This window comes from Ixodes scapularis, unplaced genomic scaffold (assembly GCF_016920785.2).
Source record: "Ixodes scapularis isolate PalLabHiFi unplaced genomic scaffold, ASM1692078v2 PGA_scaffold2__306_contigs__length_199485367, whole genome shotgun sequence".
NCBI lineage: Eukaryota > Metazoa > Arthropoda > Arachnida > Ixodida > Ixodidae > Ixodes > Ixodes scapularis.
The window spans coordinates 137,885,940-137,903,606 of NW_024609857.1; positions in this window are offsets into that span (position 1 = coordinate 137,885,940).

Here is a 17,667-nt window from a genome sequence, read left to right on the forward strand (position 1 = left end):
AACTTAATCTTCTTGTACTGCATTAACTGAAATAACCAATCAGCGCTGCCCTTAATTCTCCCCTTAGCCATCACCATCCAATCCAAAGCCAACTAGCCAGCCTGTCATGCATGCGCACTAGGGGTGTCGCGAACCGGCCGAGGTTCGAGGTCGACCTGGTTCGACTTTTTCGAACTTTTCGTGGAAATTTTGACGAACGTTGTATTGAGGTTCGACTCGTGTGTTCATGCGCGACAGGCTGGCCAGTTGGCTTCGGATTGGATGGTAATGTCTAATGGATGAATTAAGGGCACCGCTGGTTGGTTATTTCAGTTAATACAGTACAAAAAAAATTAAGTTATTAACGTCTTTAGTGATTATAAGTGGTTTCTTTTAATTCCAACTGTTCATAAAATAAAATAACCATTTGCATAAAAATAAATTCTCCAAACCTAGACATGCGTCCATCAAGGTCTGGCCACACTGTCCGCAAAGTCGAACCGGTCGAATCTGGTGAAAAGTTCCGAAGATTCGTCGAACCGGTTCGACCCAGTCGAACCCCGAAAGTTCGACCTACAAATCCGGTTCGACAAAAGTTCGCGACACCCCTAACGCGCACACGAGTCGAACCTCAATACAAGATTCGTCGAAGTTTCCACTAAAGGTTCGAAAAAGTCGAACCTGGTCGAACTCGAACCTCGGCCGGTTCGCGACACCCCTAGTTAGTTTTTTTTTCTTTCGGCTTCGGCTCGGATACGGAATCGGCCAAAAATCAGGCTCCTCCAAAAGCTCGCTCCTCCTCGAAGGTCAGACGTCATAGCGTAGTCGAGCGGCCATTGGCAACGTCCGCGTTTCTCCTTCGGGTGATTGACGGGCGTCGGTAAGGTTTCAGCGAAAAATTGCTCCAGAAGCGTTTACATTCGTCGGTTAGAACTTTTGATAAAGCAGTTGTTCCTTTCGCCTCTTCTTTTTTTTTTTCGCTCTTTCATTTTGCAATTGTGATGTGATCAAGCCGAGGGCCGCAGTTATTCCCAAATGAAGAAGCAGCAGTGTGTTCCCAGCTTGTGTCACTTCGATTCATTTCAAGGCATGCCACGAAATGAATGCCCCTGTTCATACACCGTTGGAATTGGGACTGACTTCAAAATGCAGTTCGACACAGTGTTTAAGCGGTATGGGGCGTGTGTTGAATGACGTATGCGGTTGTCACAGGTTCGTGGTTGGTCAACCCGAAACGCTCCAAGTCCCACTTCCTTCTTCTTGTCTTCCTCTTCCCATTGGTTTGAAGCTCGGCCGGCATTATACTCTGTTTCATACTTAGCGTGCAACGCTGTCAAAGCTACTGGCGCGAGTGCGTGGCTTCATCTACGGTTTTGCTTGCGCGAGAAAGCGTGCAAATGATCAACGAGATCAAGCCCCACGCTCGCGCCATTAGCTTCGACAGCGCTGCATCCTAAGTATGAAAGGGAATATATTCTCATCCCAGCTCATGCCTTTGACGCTCAGGTAAACATCTGCGAGGATTGCAATTGACCCTCCCCCCAAACCACCTTTAAACAGAACAAAATGACAAAAAAGACAAAATTTGTGACAGCGGTGTTCGAGAGAAACTGCAGACGTTTAATCACCCTGCCTGAAACTTTGCAAACATTTCAGTGTGGTTGCAGCTGTGAGGGCGAGGTGGATCCAATATGAAAACTGGACCCTGAAGCGAGGCCTTCAGGATATCGAAAATAATTATGGTAAGTTAGAAATTAACCCACTAGTATACTTCCTAAATATTTGGGCCGGGTGTCGATTAAAAAATTTTAACCCAGTTAATTTGTCACAAATTTTCAGGCATAATATCTTGAAAAGAATGAAACTGCAGATGTTCCAAACTGACTGAGGTAAAGCAGCCTTGCAGTGCACCAAGGTTTACACTGAACATACTTTTGTGTATTGTCCACGAGGTGTAGCTCTTGCATTGAAGTTTTATGAGGTAGTTTCTTCAATGTTTGAACTTTCAGCGTGCCAGCTGGGTAGTGTGTAATTGTTTTTTTTTTATAGCGCAAGCAATATCTTAACCCTGGCGGCAAGAAGTTTCGGCTAGCAGTTGACATGGTTGGACAACGGTGTGCCTGCTTGCTTTCTCTGAAGCGGCCAATGAAGCGAAATAACAGCATGTGCGGGTTGTCCATGCATTTCATTTTTTGTTTGTTGTACGTTTCAGACTACATGTGCTCCCAGTACAAGGGGGTGGCCCTCCAGGCGCTGACGACCAGCATGTCGTCTCTGCTGTGCTGTCGAGGGAAATTTAAATGGTAAATATTGCAGGTGCAGTTTTTTCTATTCTGTCCCTGCTACACTTCCTGCGAATTTCTGTGCATACTTGGTCTTTTTGTTTTCATGGTACTGTAAACGTTTGTTATAGTCCGTTGCAACTATAGAATAGCACAAGCCCGTCCCACAATTCCCTTTGCTTGCATTGATTGGCGGTGTCCTCTCTGCTCTCCTCCTCTCTAGTGTTTGCTTATTAAAAAGAGTGAAGGGCTTTTTGTGGGAGGGGCTTCTGGTATTCTAGAGTGGCAACAAAGTATAGCGTGACCTCAGTTAATTTAATCATTTCGAAGAGTCCTAGCGGGCACCCATGCATTTTTATGGGAAGGACTCTGCACCATATTTTGAACCGAGAAAATGACCCCACAAACGGGAAACCACGGGCCTTCTGCTACAAAATTAACCTAACCAAACTTTATTTTCAAGATCAGACCGGAAAAAGTCGACTCCTGTCTTATAAACGGCGAGTAACAGAAATCCTGTGCTAGTCTTGTCACGTTGGAAAGCTAATGCTATGACCCCCATCTTGATTTCTTTAATGCTTGTTATGGCTGTTTTCACATCTGGTATTTTCACTGTTCTTTGGCCAAAAGTGAGTGGCAGGTCACCATAGGTTTCCAGAAGAAAGCGGTCGCATATGCAGAAATTTCTAGCAAGTTCGTAGCGCAGTGGCGCTTCGTCGCAACCGAGGAGAAACTACGGTATCGTTGGTGCAAAACATTAAGCCTCACGACTAGCAGCAACTTAATCGTGGATATACTGCACCGTACGGCGTTTATTTGAGCTCTACTCCATACAAAATATTACAGGGGCACTTAGGCATCCCTTTGTGGATTGAATGCGAAAGCATTGCCATTCCTAACGACACTTCCTTTTTTTTTCCTCTATTGTTAGGAATGGCAATGCTTTCGCATTCAATCCACGTAGAGATACCTAAGTGCCCCTCTAATATTTGTTTTACGTTACATCATAGGGCGTCACACATCATAGTACGTCATGTCGTCACGTGAAGTGTGATGTCATTGAACCGAGGGCATATTTTTATAACCATCTTTCGGACAGATCAACGCCGATGCCGTCAAACATGATGAAAAAACAGCCTCAGATAAACAGGGACGAAGAACGTGTAAAGACATGCCGTCTTTTGCTGTAATGGGACAAGCTCCTTTTTGAGGGGAGTGTAATGTCACATTCCGAAGCAGCTGAGAGAGCACAGCAGCTGGCATGCCCGGCTCTCATACAGCAGCACCGGTTTCAAATCTCAGCCGTGGAAGCACATTTTATTCTTTCTTTTTTTCCTCTGTTAACGTTTGGTACAACTCGGATTTTCCGCTCTGTGGAAATATAATGCTTTCGCATTAAAAAGGCACATCCAGTCAGGAATGTGCCTTTTCGTGTGGTAGGGCCGCACAGCTGCTCACCACTTTGAAAATCACTACTGAAGTACGAGGGGGCGCTAGTGATCACCAAATCAGGTTCACGCCATTCATAGGTGAAGGATCCTTTTGGGTGCACTGAAGATTTGTGTGGCATTTTCTTTCGTTGATTCATTGGCGCATCTCGCCTTTGATCGCAGTCCTGCACCTCGTTAGCTCTAACGGGCAGGATGGACAGCTCGGCAGACTCGTCGGCTGAATTCCCCGTGTGTAGTTTAGCGTTGTCCTTGTGCTGCTTCAAGTAGGGATGCATGTGAACAGTGCGCAAAACATATGCCTCTTGCCCACGCTTCTATATTCATTGCTGGTCGCGGCGAAATAGCCAAGTGATGTGCGGCCATGTTTGCCCTAAAAAGTTTGTGAGACACTTTGGATAATGTCGTAATATTTCGTTGTAAGTCACACAAAAGTTGCGACAATTTTGTTTTTTTAATACGGATTTCTTCTCGGGTTTTGTCATATGCAATTTTATCGTAAGTTTGCTTTTTGAATTCGGCCTCTGATGGCTCGATCCTCCCAATAATTCAAACTTAGTGTGGCGGATACAGACCTCTGTTTTGGGGTGGGCGGAAAATGTTTAAGTATACTATTCTCCCATTCTTTCTTGTGCAAGGGGGGTCCACTCATGTCAACTTGCCCTACGAGAAGGGGGGGAGGGAGGGGGGTTGACTTTGTTTGGGGGGGGGGGGGGGGCGGCCCCCCCCCCCCCTTCCCCCTTGGATACGCCACTGTTGTGAAAGCTGCAGTTGACACTCACCCATTCGGAGCATGGCTTTATGACCCGCATAGAACCCTATTACCGTTTCCTTCCTGTCCGTTGTGATTAAAAATATTTCTTCAAGATAGTAAACAAACAGAAAAAAAGTGAATAAAAATACACAGGGACAACAAGTGGACATAAAACACTGGCGCCAGTGTTTACCACCACTTATTGTCCATGTGTTTTTTGCGGCGCTTGCCTGCGATCATGGATCGATTGGCCCGAATTGCCATATTAATTCTGCGAGATGCTTATAAGTCTTAGCTTCTCTATGTTCAAATTTGGTAAACTTCATAAGCGACAAAAGCTCGCTTATCTCTGGTCGACCTTTTTAAAAGCCGAAATAAAAGAGTGCAATGCGGCGGCAGAAACAGTGAATGATTGATTCTCGCAGACTCGGGGGCAAAATATACTTTTGCATTATGGCGCCCCTGACAATGTTATTAGTGCCACTCATTAAACTATCAAGGTAGTGTGTAAATTAAGTGCCTGGGTGAGCAAAAATGTAGGAATTTAGAATGTGACTTTCCGCATTTAAGGCTGGTTCACACATACAGTGCAGCGCTAACTCAGTCCTGTTAAGGCAACGAGTCACTGCTACTTCCATGGCTTGTATCGTGTGTTCTGAGGGTCCTCCTTTCCTAAAGGACTGATGTCTCGGTTTGTAATACTGATTAAGCGCTGAGGTAGTGCTGCGCTGTGAACAGGATACCTTGCGCGGACATCAAAGTTTAGATAAGCAGATCAATGTGTAACTGTGCATCTTTTTTTGTTATAGGTTACCAGTACAAGGTCTCCCATGGACATGAAGACAGTACAAGATCTCCCATGGACACGAAGGCAGTACGAGGTCCCCCATGGACACGAAGGCAGTGTAAAATATACTTTAATTTTGCATTTTTAATAAACCAATTATTACTCCTTCCCACGGTTTTATGCAGGCATTTTCCGAGCCCTGCATGCGCATATAGGCATACATATAAGTGACACTTGCACTCACTTTCCCCTTCCCTCAAAACAACGGTTAGATCCGGACCACAAGTCATGCAACCTATTGCCGTCTTCCCTCTTAGAGCCGTCTATCTAGAAACCCACGCTAGGAGTATAATTTCTTATACATTTCATTTGAAAGTCTAGATGCACTGCTTTGAGCCTCTGTTGAAAATCTAATGTTATTTTCTACTGCGTTGCAATTCAGGTTTTGATGGGCCATCTCCTTAGGTATATTCCGACTCGTCGGAATATACCTAATGAGATGGCACGTCAAAACCTCAAGTACAACGTGGTAGAAAAAAACATTTGATTTTCAACAGAGACTCAAAGCAGTGTATCTAGACTTTCAAATGAAATCTATTAGAAATTCTTATGAGGTGGCACGGCAAAACCTTAATTGAAACGCGGTGGCCAATAGTTTTCGTAAACTCCTTAGGGACTCGTTACAAAAAATCAATTGTTTTTCAACACAGACTCGAAACGGTGTCAATAGGCTTTCAAGTTATATTCATATGAAATACATTAGAAACTTTATGCGGTAGCTTTGTCGAAACATCAATTGGAACGCGGTGGCCAATAGTTTTCGTAAACTCCTTACGGATTCGTTACAAAACTCATTTGCATTTCTATTGAGACTCGAAACGATACGATGAGTAGACTCCATAAACTTACAAAAGAAATTCATTAAAAATTTTTGTATGGGACGCAGCGTCGAGATTCCCAGCACTGGCTCGTTCACATATATCTCGAAACGCTAACAGAAAGGCTTGATCGTGTACAAAAATACAACAAGCATGGGTGAAGACAAGGTATACTTCTCAGCCTTGTGCTATAGCCTCGAGATCTGGCCATTTAGGTTAGTTTAAAAACCAAAAATGATGCTCTCGGGACCAGAAAACGTGAGATCCCGGCCGTTAATAGTACACGCTCTCCTCTGTATAATCTGTGGTCGACGTGTCGCTTAAAGCCGAAACCATGCTGCTCTCCTACCTGGCCAACTAGTTCCCAGAGTGCAACGCGCGTCGTGTTGCATGCAGGAGTTTATGGAAGTAGTCCATAGAATCCCCTAGCAGTGGTAGCGAGAAGCAGACCTGGTTTTAATAAGCGGGTAAGAGTTAAATGTAGTGATCTTTTCTGTTTGAAAATACGGTGCACGTGATGTTTCGATTATGATCATCCAGAATTATGTAAGAAACGAATGCGCCGCCCAGACTGTGTCTTCCTTGGACAGACCGCTCGGACCCGGAGTAGTTCCCCGCGCAGCCTTTTTTGGGGGAGTACAATCTGTAGTCACTCGCAACATTTCAGTTTCGTTATCAACGTTGCCGCGGGGGAATAAAGGAGTTTCGCTGCTTTTTGTTTCGATTGCTGGGTGGGCTCTCTTGCTGTGCTTGCTTTCGTTCCTATTGTCATGACCGACTGGCCCGAGCATACTGCGTCGATGACATCGTTGCAGTTAATTTCGGGAGGTCTAGTAAAACGCAGTAGCAGCGAAATCAGCGACAGCGACGCAGATTCCAGCTTAGCTCCAGCTCGAGTGACGACGAGGCAGCCGTTCTCGGCAAAGTCTTTGCCGACTCATTCGCCTTGCCAGCGAAGAGGCCCAAGATATGGCGTTACGTCGAAGACGTTGTGCGCGCCTATTAGGATGAAGAGCCAGGTATGTCGTTTGCTAGAAGACAATACGCCAAATACTCCGCATATGGAACTCGCCTTCGGAGATGACAGTCGCTTTACGGCATACGTGTTTGGTATTGCTTAAAAGACCCTTCGCAAAACGTACAGCGCCACGACGGAAGGGAATTTGGGATCCCTCGGTACAGATCACGCGCACGCGCTTTCTCGTCGCGCCTCCGCGACTGCGCGCGCGTCCCGGCAGCTACCGCCAGCAGCCATCCGCCGAGTCGTACGTCGTTGCCGGCGTACCGTATCTGTGGCAACGCAAAGGCATCGCGACAGGTGAACTTATTTCAATACGTTATTCGTCGTAACTTCCCAAGCGGCACAAGAATATTAGGCGAATATCTACACAATATTGTTGGAAAATACTCAGAATATACGGTTCTTCCCATCCACACGATGTCTAGACAATGTCGTTTCAAAAGCGGGGCAGTACCAGCACAATATCACTGGGATACCGCCACCGTCTGGCTGAGTACCCACCGGACGCCGAGTATATCTATAGAGTACTAGCAGCGTCGGCTGAGTGCCCGCAGGACGTCGCGTGTTAATCCAGGGTCAATCGAGTCGTCGGAGTACCCGATGGATATCGCCCATATATCCATAAAGTACTTGGAGCGTCGGCTGAGTACCCACCGGGCATCGCGTATGTCAATTGAGCTGGCGTGTTGTCTGAGTACCTGCTGGATATCGGGCGTATATCTATAGAGTACTTAGAGCGTCGGCTGAGTATCCGCCGGGGGTCGAGAATTTCAATTTTGTACTGGCAGGGTCGTCCGAGCACCCGCCAGATATTGCACGTATATCTACAGAGTACTTGGATGGTAGGGCGAGGGCAAGACGGGCAGGAAAGGAGGAAGCAGACGGAACGCTGCAGAGAAGAGAGGGTGCAACCTCCTTCCCTCTTTAGCGTTCCGTCTGCTTCCTTCTCCCCGGCCCGTCTTACCCTCGCCCTACCTTCTCGAGTTGCAACGAACAAAAGATATCGCCCAATTTATGTGCTGCAAAAATATTTTTATTTGCTCACGCCACCTTTACGCTTCGGGCTTTTAGAGCGCAGCTCTTAGGGGCCCGTTCCCGGCTTGAGCGGCGTCGCCGTCGGCGTCGGCGTCGGCGTCGCCGTCGGCGTCGGCGTAACCAAGGTCATCCCAAGGTCACGTGACCCCCCAAGGTCACGTGACCCCTCCCAAGGTCATCTCAAGGTCACGTGACCCCACGTGACCCCCTGAAGGTCACGTGACCCCTCGAGGTCACGTGACCCCTTCCAAGGTCATCTCAAGGTCACGTGACCCCAACATGACCCCACGTGACCCTTTGAAGGTCACGTGACCCCCAAGTCACGTGACCCCTCTGAGGTCACGTGACCCCCGAGGTCACGTGGTCGCCTCCCCAAGGTCACGTGACCCCCGAGGTCACGTGACCCCCCAGGTCACGTGACCCCTTCCAAGGTCATCGCAAGGTCACGTGACCCCAGGTCACGTGACCCCCGAGGTCACGTGACCCCTCCAGGTCACGTGACCCCCAAGGTCACGTGGGGGTCACCTTTGGGGTCACGTGGCCTTGAGGTCACCCCCAGGTCACGCCTCCCCGAGGTCACGTGACCCCCTCCCCGAAGTCACGTGACACCCCCCCCGGAGCATATTAAAGAATGAGGGGAGGAGGAGGAGAAGGGGGAGGGGTCTACCTTCCCCTCAGTACCCTTCGCTCCTCCTCCTCAAGAGCTGCGCTCCAATTCGGCGTTACAGGGATTTGTAAACGGCTTCCACTTTTTTAGGCCCCTTTATTATACACACATGTAGATACATTACGCATACAACAAGCATCAGCTGAACATATACATCAAGCGCATACACATACACGGCACATACAAACATCAGCCCAACAGCACACTAACCATCACCACTTAGAAATAAGACCGTAGCGCTCTTCTCGTGACGTCGCAACGGAAGGCCATCCGGGGCGCGCGACGAAGCGAAGTCGACGCGCGTGGATCGACCGTCGTAACGCGCGTCTTATTAGCTAAAATGAATGCTACACGTAGCAACTGGTCTAGAAAACATTTTATTACACGGGAAAAACATTACACCACTAAACATTCGGTACGAAATGGCACGAGGTATGCGTATAAGACGTCTATAGAAGAATACGATTATTTTAGGTCGAAAACAAGGAGTCGCAATTATTTCTGTAGGAATGCATGTTTTATACAGAAATACTTCGGCAAAATGGCCAGACACGAAGTGATTGGACACAGCAAAACAGACGACTGTTAAAAATCAGGTTGACGTAGTCAACACGGGCACGGCTAGACAAGTGTCATTTACGATCTTGTAAGCGGCTGTCATCGCGTGCAGTCACTGAATTCTTGCATTATACCCCGGCCACATGGTAAAATTAATGTATTTTCGATCGAGTGACATTATGGGGTCGAAAAATCAGCTTGCGACGCTCGTATAATCACTCCAGACCGCGAACTGATTAAATTTTATATTATTTAATGAAAATACAAACTTTTTCGTGTGGCAGGGGTACTAAACTTACTATTTAGTCAACTAATTTACTTCTTCCTATGGGCTTGAGCTGCCTTAGAACAAAATATAACTTAACTTGTATACAGTAATACTGTTACCTTAATACAGTTAAGATTCTACCCTATTGAAAATTCCATCAAGCTACGTAATTTGGGACACTGACTGCCAGTCAGCAGCGTTGGTGGAACGTGATGGACCATCAGACGTCATCTGATGGTCCATCAGATGACGTCTGACTGCCACTGCCAAGGGAATTTCATGAACAAGGGCAGCATTTATATAAGAGTAAAGCTATACGCACTCATAAATATCGCCAAATGTTTCAATAATACAAAATGTTCGAGGAAAAAAAAAAAAAAAAGCACCACCACCGCGCATCGAACCCGCGACCACATGCGTACAAATCGGAGACCTTAACCACTATGCTACGCCACCGTTAGAGAAACTCGATTTGACTATTCGTATTATACGAAATGCTTTGGCTGCAAATGCAGTTAAGCCGTCAGCATGTTATGCAAAGCACTCGTACATCACTCGCCGTACTTCAGTTCTACTCACCTGCCATGTAGAGTACTTTCGCGTCGTAGAACGATCCTTTTGTTCGCGCATCACCGGCCCAGTAGACCTGGTACACCCTGTCGTCTTCCACTACACCGCTAAAGTCCCTTACATCGTCGGAACTCACAACAGGCTGGGTCTTGTCGAGTAGAAATTCTACTAAAACATAAGACATTCTAAAGCCCGGGCAGGATCGACAGGTTGGAGCGAGCGGGCAAACAAAACGAGTCGAGAGCGATCGTTCATGAAAGCTCGGCGAAGCCTCTATGGGCGAAGAGAAGTGCGAAGTGTCGTGTTCAGCGCTTCGGCGGGCTTCTGATCAAGGTTGTCGGTCGGTTGCGTGTCATATCTCTAACGTCAGCGGTTTTATGGGCTCACGTCCAGAAATATTTTTCACGTGCATAGATTACTTTTCGTATTCATAGATTTGACGAAATAGTGGTATCCGAGCGAACTTTACGTCCTTTGACCGTACGTCTGTTTGCACGTCAAAGCTGTTTGACGTACAGTCAGAGACAATCGATGTACAGTCAGAATCACCACCAGGACATCCTGATGGCATTTCGCGGCGGCCGACTGCCACCAGGAAACCATCAGAAAGCCGACAAGCGGGGTCTGACTGGAGTTTGACTGTCGGTCAGAGTAACTTGTTGGCCAATAAGACATGCTTGACGTACAGTCAGGCACAGTCAGCGGTCCACTAGAAAACATTGACTGCCAAACAGGGTTACATTGATGGATTTTTCCTTTGGGTAGTTTAAACGCGGTAAAGGCAATAAAGTAACATTAGTATAAATATGACCATAAGCACTAACAACGCACTTTCAATAATCACAAACTTGGTATTCACCTTCCAATAAAAACTAGAATATTATTACGCATATTTAAAAATGTCGACGCAACAGCAGGCGGACAACGACGAAGAAAAAGATTCCATTCTATCACAAGATTTAAAAAAAAATCGACTGCAGCACTTCGCTTGCGTCCTACATGACCATGAAAACCCGTAAATAAGTTGTTTCTCACCTGTCTATCGTATCCATACGTCCCGCTCTATCCGCCACTAAGACATTTGAACACAAACTCCAAAAAGTATCTTTGTCAAGAGAGGGGCCTATCGATAAAAACCAGGGTCATCGTCGACTATTTGCCACACATGTCACTCAAACCGTAGCAAGACTTGTTCCGCGAGTCCACGTAAATGGCGTAGTATCAAGCGAAAAAAAAAGAAAAACTACCCGGCAAGCACTTGCAGGTCTGGTCATCTCGGAGAAGCCGCGTTTAGTTCCCACGGCGTTGGAAATCCTCCTTTCCTCAATATCCCCTCTGTCCGTCGATGTCTTGCTGCCTCCAGGCCGTCCCGTCCACCGTCCCGTACGCCAAGCCCCTGGCCCCGTTCTTCCTTGCTTGTTGTTCCCCTCCGGGGTCGTCCATTTCCCCCGCAGAAGAGGTGGGGAGAACTTGAGATCTTTCCAGTCGGAGGCTCTGCTGGAATGTCCCTCGCCTCTTTCTGTTTCCGTTTGCTTGGGCAACGTGGTCCTTTTCTTGCTCGTGGTGAGGGTGAGAAGGCCAGCAGATTGTCACGTCCGAAATGGGGGGGGGGGGGGGGGGGGGGGGGGTGCCTTTTCTGAAGCATGTCTCGATTGCCATGAGTCACCGCCCGTTGCCTCCCGCTTCTTGAAACCCGCACACCCGCGCGCGCGCACCTGACCGGATCTTGCGTTGGGCCCGAGCACTGTTTCGAAGGATTAACCAAGACGGGGACGTTACAACTGTCTCTCATCCTCTCCCTTCCCAAGTTTGCTTTCCAAGGCGCCTGCCAGTCTGGTCACGTGAGGTGGACCTAAAGATTACGAGACGGAATGTCCAACGAGCCTGAATGTCCAACGAGACGAAAGATCCAATAATGGATATTCAGGCACGTTGGACATTCAGGCTCGTTGGACATTCCGTCTCGGTTGGATCTTCCGTCTCGTTGGACATTCCGGCTCGTTGGACATTCCGTCTCGGTTGGATCTTTCGTCTCGATGGACATTCAGGCTCGTTGTACATTCCGTCTCGGTTGGATCTTTCGTCTCGTTGGACATTCAGGCACGTTGGACATTCCGTCTCGCCTGTCACGTGCTAGAATAATTTGCCCTCTTAAATGTACAGACTTGTGTGTATATTTAGTCCGCGCCCCTGCAGGAATTGCCGTAAATACATCGTACTAAGATGTCGTGCCACAAAAGCCGACGTTGACGGACCGACAAAGAAACAGAGCAGACAAAAATATTATAATTTCATCTATAGGAAGGCTTGATGGTTAGTTAGCTGAGTGCCGATGCGCAGCTATGTACCAATCGGTTAAAGGTGTCGATTGTACGACGCCAAACGCCCCTTTGATATTAACAGTTCAAATGTTTGGAATATTCCGATGACATAGGTCAGCCAATTTGAAATATATAATAGGGATGCAAACTACGGGTGTTCTAGTGGATCGTAATTGGCGGACGTCTATAAAAGCTGCGCTTTAGAACCCAGGAATTTCTAGTTCAGTCCTCATCCCCTGCCCGTTTCGTTCTATAGATGAGCTACATACGGAGATCCGCATTGCAAACACATGACGGCCGCCAGCGCCACTGACTATGCGGAAAGTCAATATTTAAGTTTTTAAAAGGAGCTTTGGGAGCTGTGGGTGCGAGGCATAAAGAGTTTCCACAAGCGTAATTTCCCACAATAAAAAAAATATAGATATCTTTTTTTTTTTAAATAAAATCCACATCTAACGCGCCTGTAAATGCATGGGGGTGGTGGCTGGTGTGACCCGGCAATTCCTGAGTAAATGCGAAACAATTGTGTGAATTTGAGAAATTTTTATTTTTGTTCGTTTATCTTTGGATCAGACAACTACTCACTGTACACTTCAGTCGTCAGTAATTTACATACGCATTCATTTCCTACCAATAGGTTTGTATGTCAGTGAGTAGAGCGATAATACTAGTATCACACAGTACGCATTTTGTTTTTGCATGTGACATGCATATAGTGCATGTCACATATAGTGGTTTTCAGAAGCCCATGTAATTTAACTGGCTTCTGGAAGCACTCCAAAGCTCGCCATTCTGTCGAGGTAGTTCATGACGTCTTGGTAGGTGGGAGCTTGACTGCTGATAAAGGAAGCGAACGCATCCATCTCGGCGTGCAGCAGAAGGTTCACACCCGGATGTACTAATAGCCTGCATCATGTGTGAATATAACAATAGATCGTTCCACGTGCCTTTCCCTTGCATTGACGTCACATCGCACACATTTGCACACCAAGTAAAAGGAGGAGAGGGAAGCTGCTTTTGTAAGAATTTTGAGTGACGGGTTAATCTTCTATAATCTTCTGGGAGGAGAATAGCGACGCCTGTGCAAATCCGGAAGGCACAAAGGAGGGTCCTGATAAGAGGGGAGCTCCTTCTCCCCCTCTTCTCTGGAGGGTATCGGAAATGACGTCATGTGCAAGGAGCCTATTCTTGTAGGGTCACTTCGTCGAAATTCCATTGGTCTCTGGACAACTGGAAGAAGGACAATTCGTCCCGATTTGCAGAATGAAGAATGGGGCGAAAGTCCCCGTTTGTCGAACTGTCGTAAAGAGTTGATTAGGGCTGGGTGTGTAGATTGCCGGTCACAGAGGGCGTCAACAGTGAGACCTTCTTTTCAAAAAAGAGAGGATGACAATGCAGGGTCCGATAGTGAATCATACCCGGGTTATTCAAAATGATAAAAATCGGGTTCTCCGTGAGTATGTTCACTCGCAACTCTAGCATTATGGAATTTGGGAAGACCGAGCGAGGGGTTGACCTCCTGATACCGTGGTCATATGTGCACTTGTAATGTACGCATATGAATAAACAACGGTCGCACTGTCGAAGCGGCTCTGTGACAGAGTTAGAACCAGTTGAAATCCGATCGCAGCCTTGGTACGCTACCTGGGCGCGTACCGGTGCGATTGCTGCATGCAACGTGACCAGGAAAGGCAGAAACGACAGAAGCCAACCCTAAAAAAGTATTGTAATAGTTATTAATATTACCTACTTGTTGCTTAATACATGGTTCACTGCGACAGCAATCGCTTTGGTGGCCGAAGCATGCGAAACAAATTGTCGCAAGAAGCGTCAACGCACAATCACCGGACAAAAGCTCACTAATTGAGGAGATTAACTGCACAAAGGCTTAAATGGAAGGAACGTTGTATTCTATCACTGATAGATTTTTGTTTCTGGGGATCGAGAAGTCCAATCAGAAATGTCTAAATCTTTCACGTTCGTTCTGTAAAAAAGAAGAAAACAAAACTGCAATTTAGAGTAATTACACTTACTACACCGACTTCACCTAATAATAATTATAATACTAAAAATTCAATCAGGCGCTTTTCTCCCATGCGAGGAACATCATCTTTGCGGGACTAGGGACACGAATAAGAAAGACATAGCAACTCGTACAATACGGAAAAACGGTGGCTGAGGACGCTCGTGGGTACCACATTTGTTTCCGGTCCAGAGGTACGACCTTCTAAAATCAAACGCGTGACAGGTTGTCAATGGTCAACGAGTTCGGTCTTTGATCTTGTAGCATGTGTGACCTTTTAAACGTCTTTTTTTTTAATTAGAGGTATCATCTTTATATTTAGATATATAAAACAAACAATAAATGAATTGTTTTTGGGATTTTATGAAGTCTACAAAATACACAAGCGTCATTTTAATTTCATGTTGGGGACTTCACAGAGGCAACGTCAGTGGGACAAGCTCAGCGGCATACAAAAATATCCGTGCATCAAAAATCCCGGTACTGAAAAGCCCGGTGCCGAAGCGACCACATACCGAAACGATCGCGTACGAATATCTTTGCACCGAAATGTCAGGTTCCCCATTTCATCGAACGCATTTTTCATCGCCGTAACTATCAGTAAAGGCCCGTTCCCACTCTTGCGACCGAGTACGACCGATAGAGACCAGACCGGTTTTTAATCCTCTTGCGACTTCTTAGGACCGTTCGCGCTGCTGCGGAGCTGGTCCTAAGAAGTCGCAGGAGGATTAAAAACCGGTCTCGTCTCTCGGTCGTACTCGGTTGCAAGAGTGTGAACGGCGCTTAATCCTACAATTCAACAAAGAAATGTCTTCTAAATTCTTTGCAAGGTTCATTCTATATCCGTTGGATATTCAGACTCGTTGGACATTCAGGCTCGTTGGACATTCCGTCTCGGTTGGATCTTTCGTCTCGTTGGATATTCAGGCACGTTGGACATTCCGTCTCGATTGGACCTTTCGTCTCGTTGGACATTCAGACTCGATGGACATTCCGTCTCGATTGGATCTTTCGTCTCGTTGTACATTCCGTCTCGCCTGTCACGTGACCGATTGGACATTCAGGCTCGTTGGACATTCAGTCTCGTTGGACATTCAGGCCATAAGCGGACCTAAAAAGGTTCGGATCACTCTCCCTCTTATTATGCCTCCTCTCTCACTCGTGTCGTCCCGTCTCTCTCCTCTCCCCTTCCAAGTTATCTTTTTAAGAGGAAAAAAAACAATATTCGTCCAATCGTCGTTACCGGGTTTGCGTCGGTGCAATATAACAGATATTCTGTGGACATCGGCCGTGTCCAAAATGGTACCGGCTTTCTTCCAATATCATTTTCGAATCGGCCAAAAATGCCTAATACTGCCCAGTTATTGCCGATTCCAAAACGATATTCAGGGAAAAACACGGTTCGTGTACTATACATTGCATGGTTGCGCCTCCGCAATATAACAGGTATTCTGTCGACATCGGCAGAATCAAAATGGTGCCGGCACAATTTTACCGATACAACAGAAAAATCGGCAATACTCGCACGACTTTCCTGACCCGAGGCGAATATCGCTCAAATATTGTGTGCTGCCTGGGTTACCTTCACGTATTGAAGTGTAACCGAATCCATTTAGTTTGCACCGCAACCGTGTCAGGTTTCGACCAGGTTCGACAAAGCGCTGGCGCAGCAGACGACAGAGCCGGTACAAAGGAGAGGGATGAGAAAGGGGCAGCCGTTGGCTCGTCGCTCGCCCAACTCGGCTGCTCTGTTGCCGTGGTAACCTGTGTCTGCTCGCGTATGCCAAGTGGTAGCGGGAGGAGGGGCGTACCGAGGACTCCTAAAGTCCCTCTATACTGGAAAAGTAGCGACAACCTTTGATCATGCCGCCGAGCTCAGCGGTAGGCCGGTGTGTGGCACGTGACCTTCTCCTAGCGCTTCGCCCCTTTGGCAGCCATGAAGGATCCAGCCAGCAGATTTTCCTGTGTCTCGTGTGTCTCGTCGCCAGCTGCGGCGCAAGCTAAGGTGGACTCGCGTTGCGTCGGACAGATACGGACTGGCTTAGACGTTCGTGCCAGTTTTGCTGTTGTCGGTGGTCGTGTAGCTTTTCGTTTCTTTTTGTAGCTGGATGTCCGTTTTGCGCTTCGCCACGGATTGCGTTGTCGAACGGCCGATATGCCTGGTTGCTGTGCCGTGAACTGCAGCACGCGAACAGGTCATGGCACGTGACCATGGAGAAGTGAGTGAGTGTGAATCACACCGGCGAGTTCTTGATATGCGGTTTTCGGGTGGAAAGAATATGAATTTCGTGTCACCAATTGTGTTCTGGGTAAAAAAAAAAACCTTGGCCAGCATAAGTACACTGTCAGTCTCCCCTTAAACCTCCTGTAAACATTCAGTGTTGTATATGTATATATTAGCGTTGTATATATAAATTTCAGATGAGGCTTTTTTGTAATAATACTTTTGTGTACTGCCTTTGTTGTTAAAACTGGCTAGTGTGAGACCTTTTTATAATTCTATGTTTTGCCTGTTAGGTTTGTGTAGTGACTCCTTTTAATAATTGTTCATCTATTGACTTTGTTGTAAAAATTGTGTCTGAGCATATGTATAAGTGCTTCCATTCACTGCTGTCTTGGCTATGGTAGTCTGTGGTAATTTTAAAATAAATATATGCCACATATTTTAATCTCGAGTCAGTTGCCTTTTCTCTGCAATTTTTTCCCTCATTCTGGTAATGACCAAAACCAAAGTTGGATATTTTTACTTTTAGTAAATATAAAGGAGACAAAACTTTCCAACCGTGATGCTATGTAATACATCATATAAATAATGTGTCCCGATATTTTTTTTACATAGCTTGTGCAGCTTATGTTTATTTATGGCAAATAACTGTAAAATTCATTAAACCTATAAAAGTGCTTGAAGTTACGGTACAACCGAAGGAACACTAGTTTTCAACGGTATTGCAGTAGTATATGGTCAGCCGGCACCACCGGTTCGTAAGTACAGAAGGGCTTTACAGATCGGAATACAGTAGCACTGCATCAACGTCAACCGTAGCCCCTTCCACCCCTCCCCCCCCCCCCCCCCAAC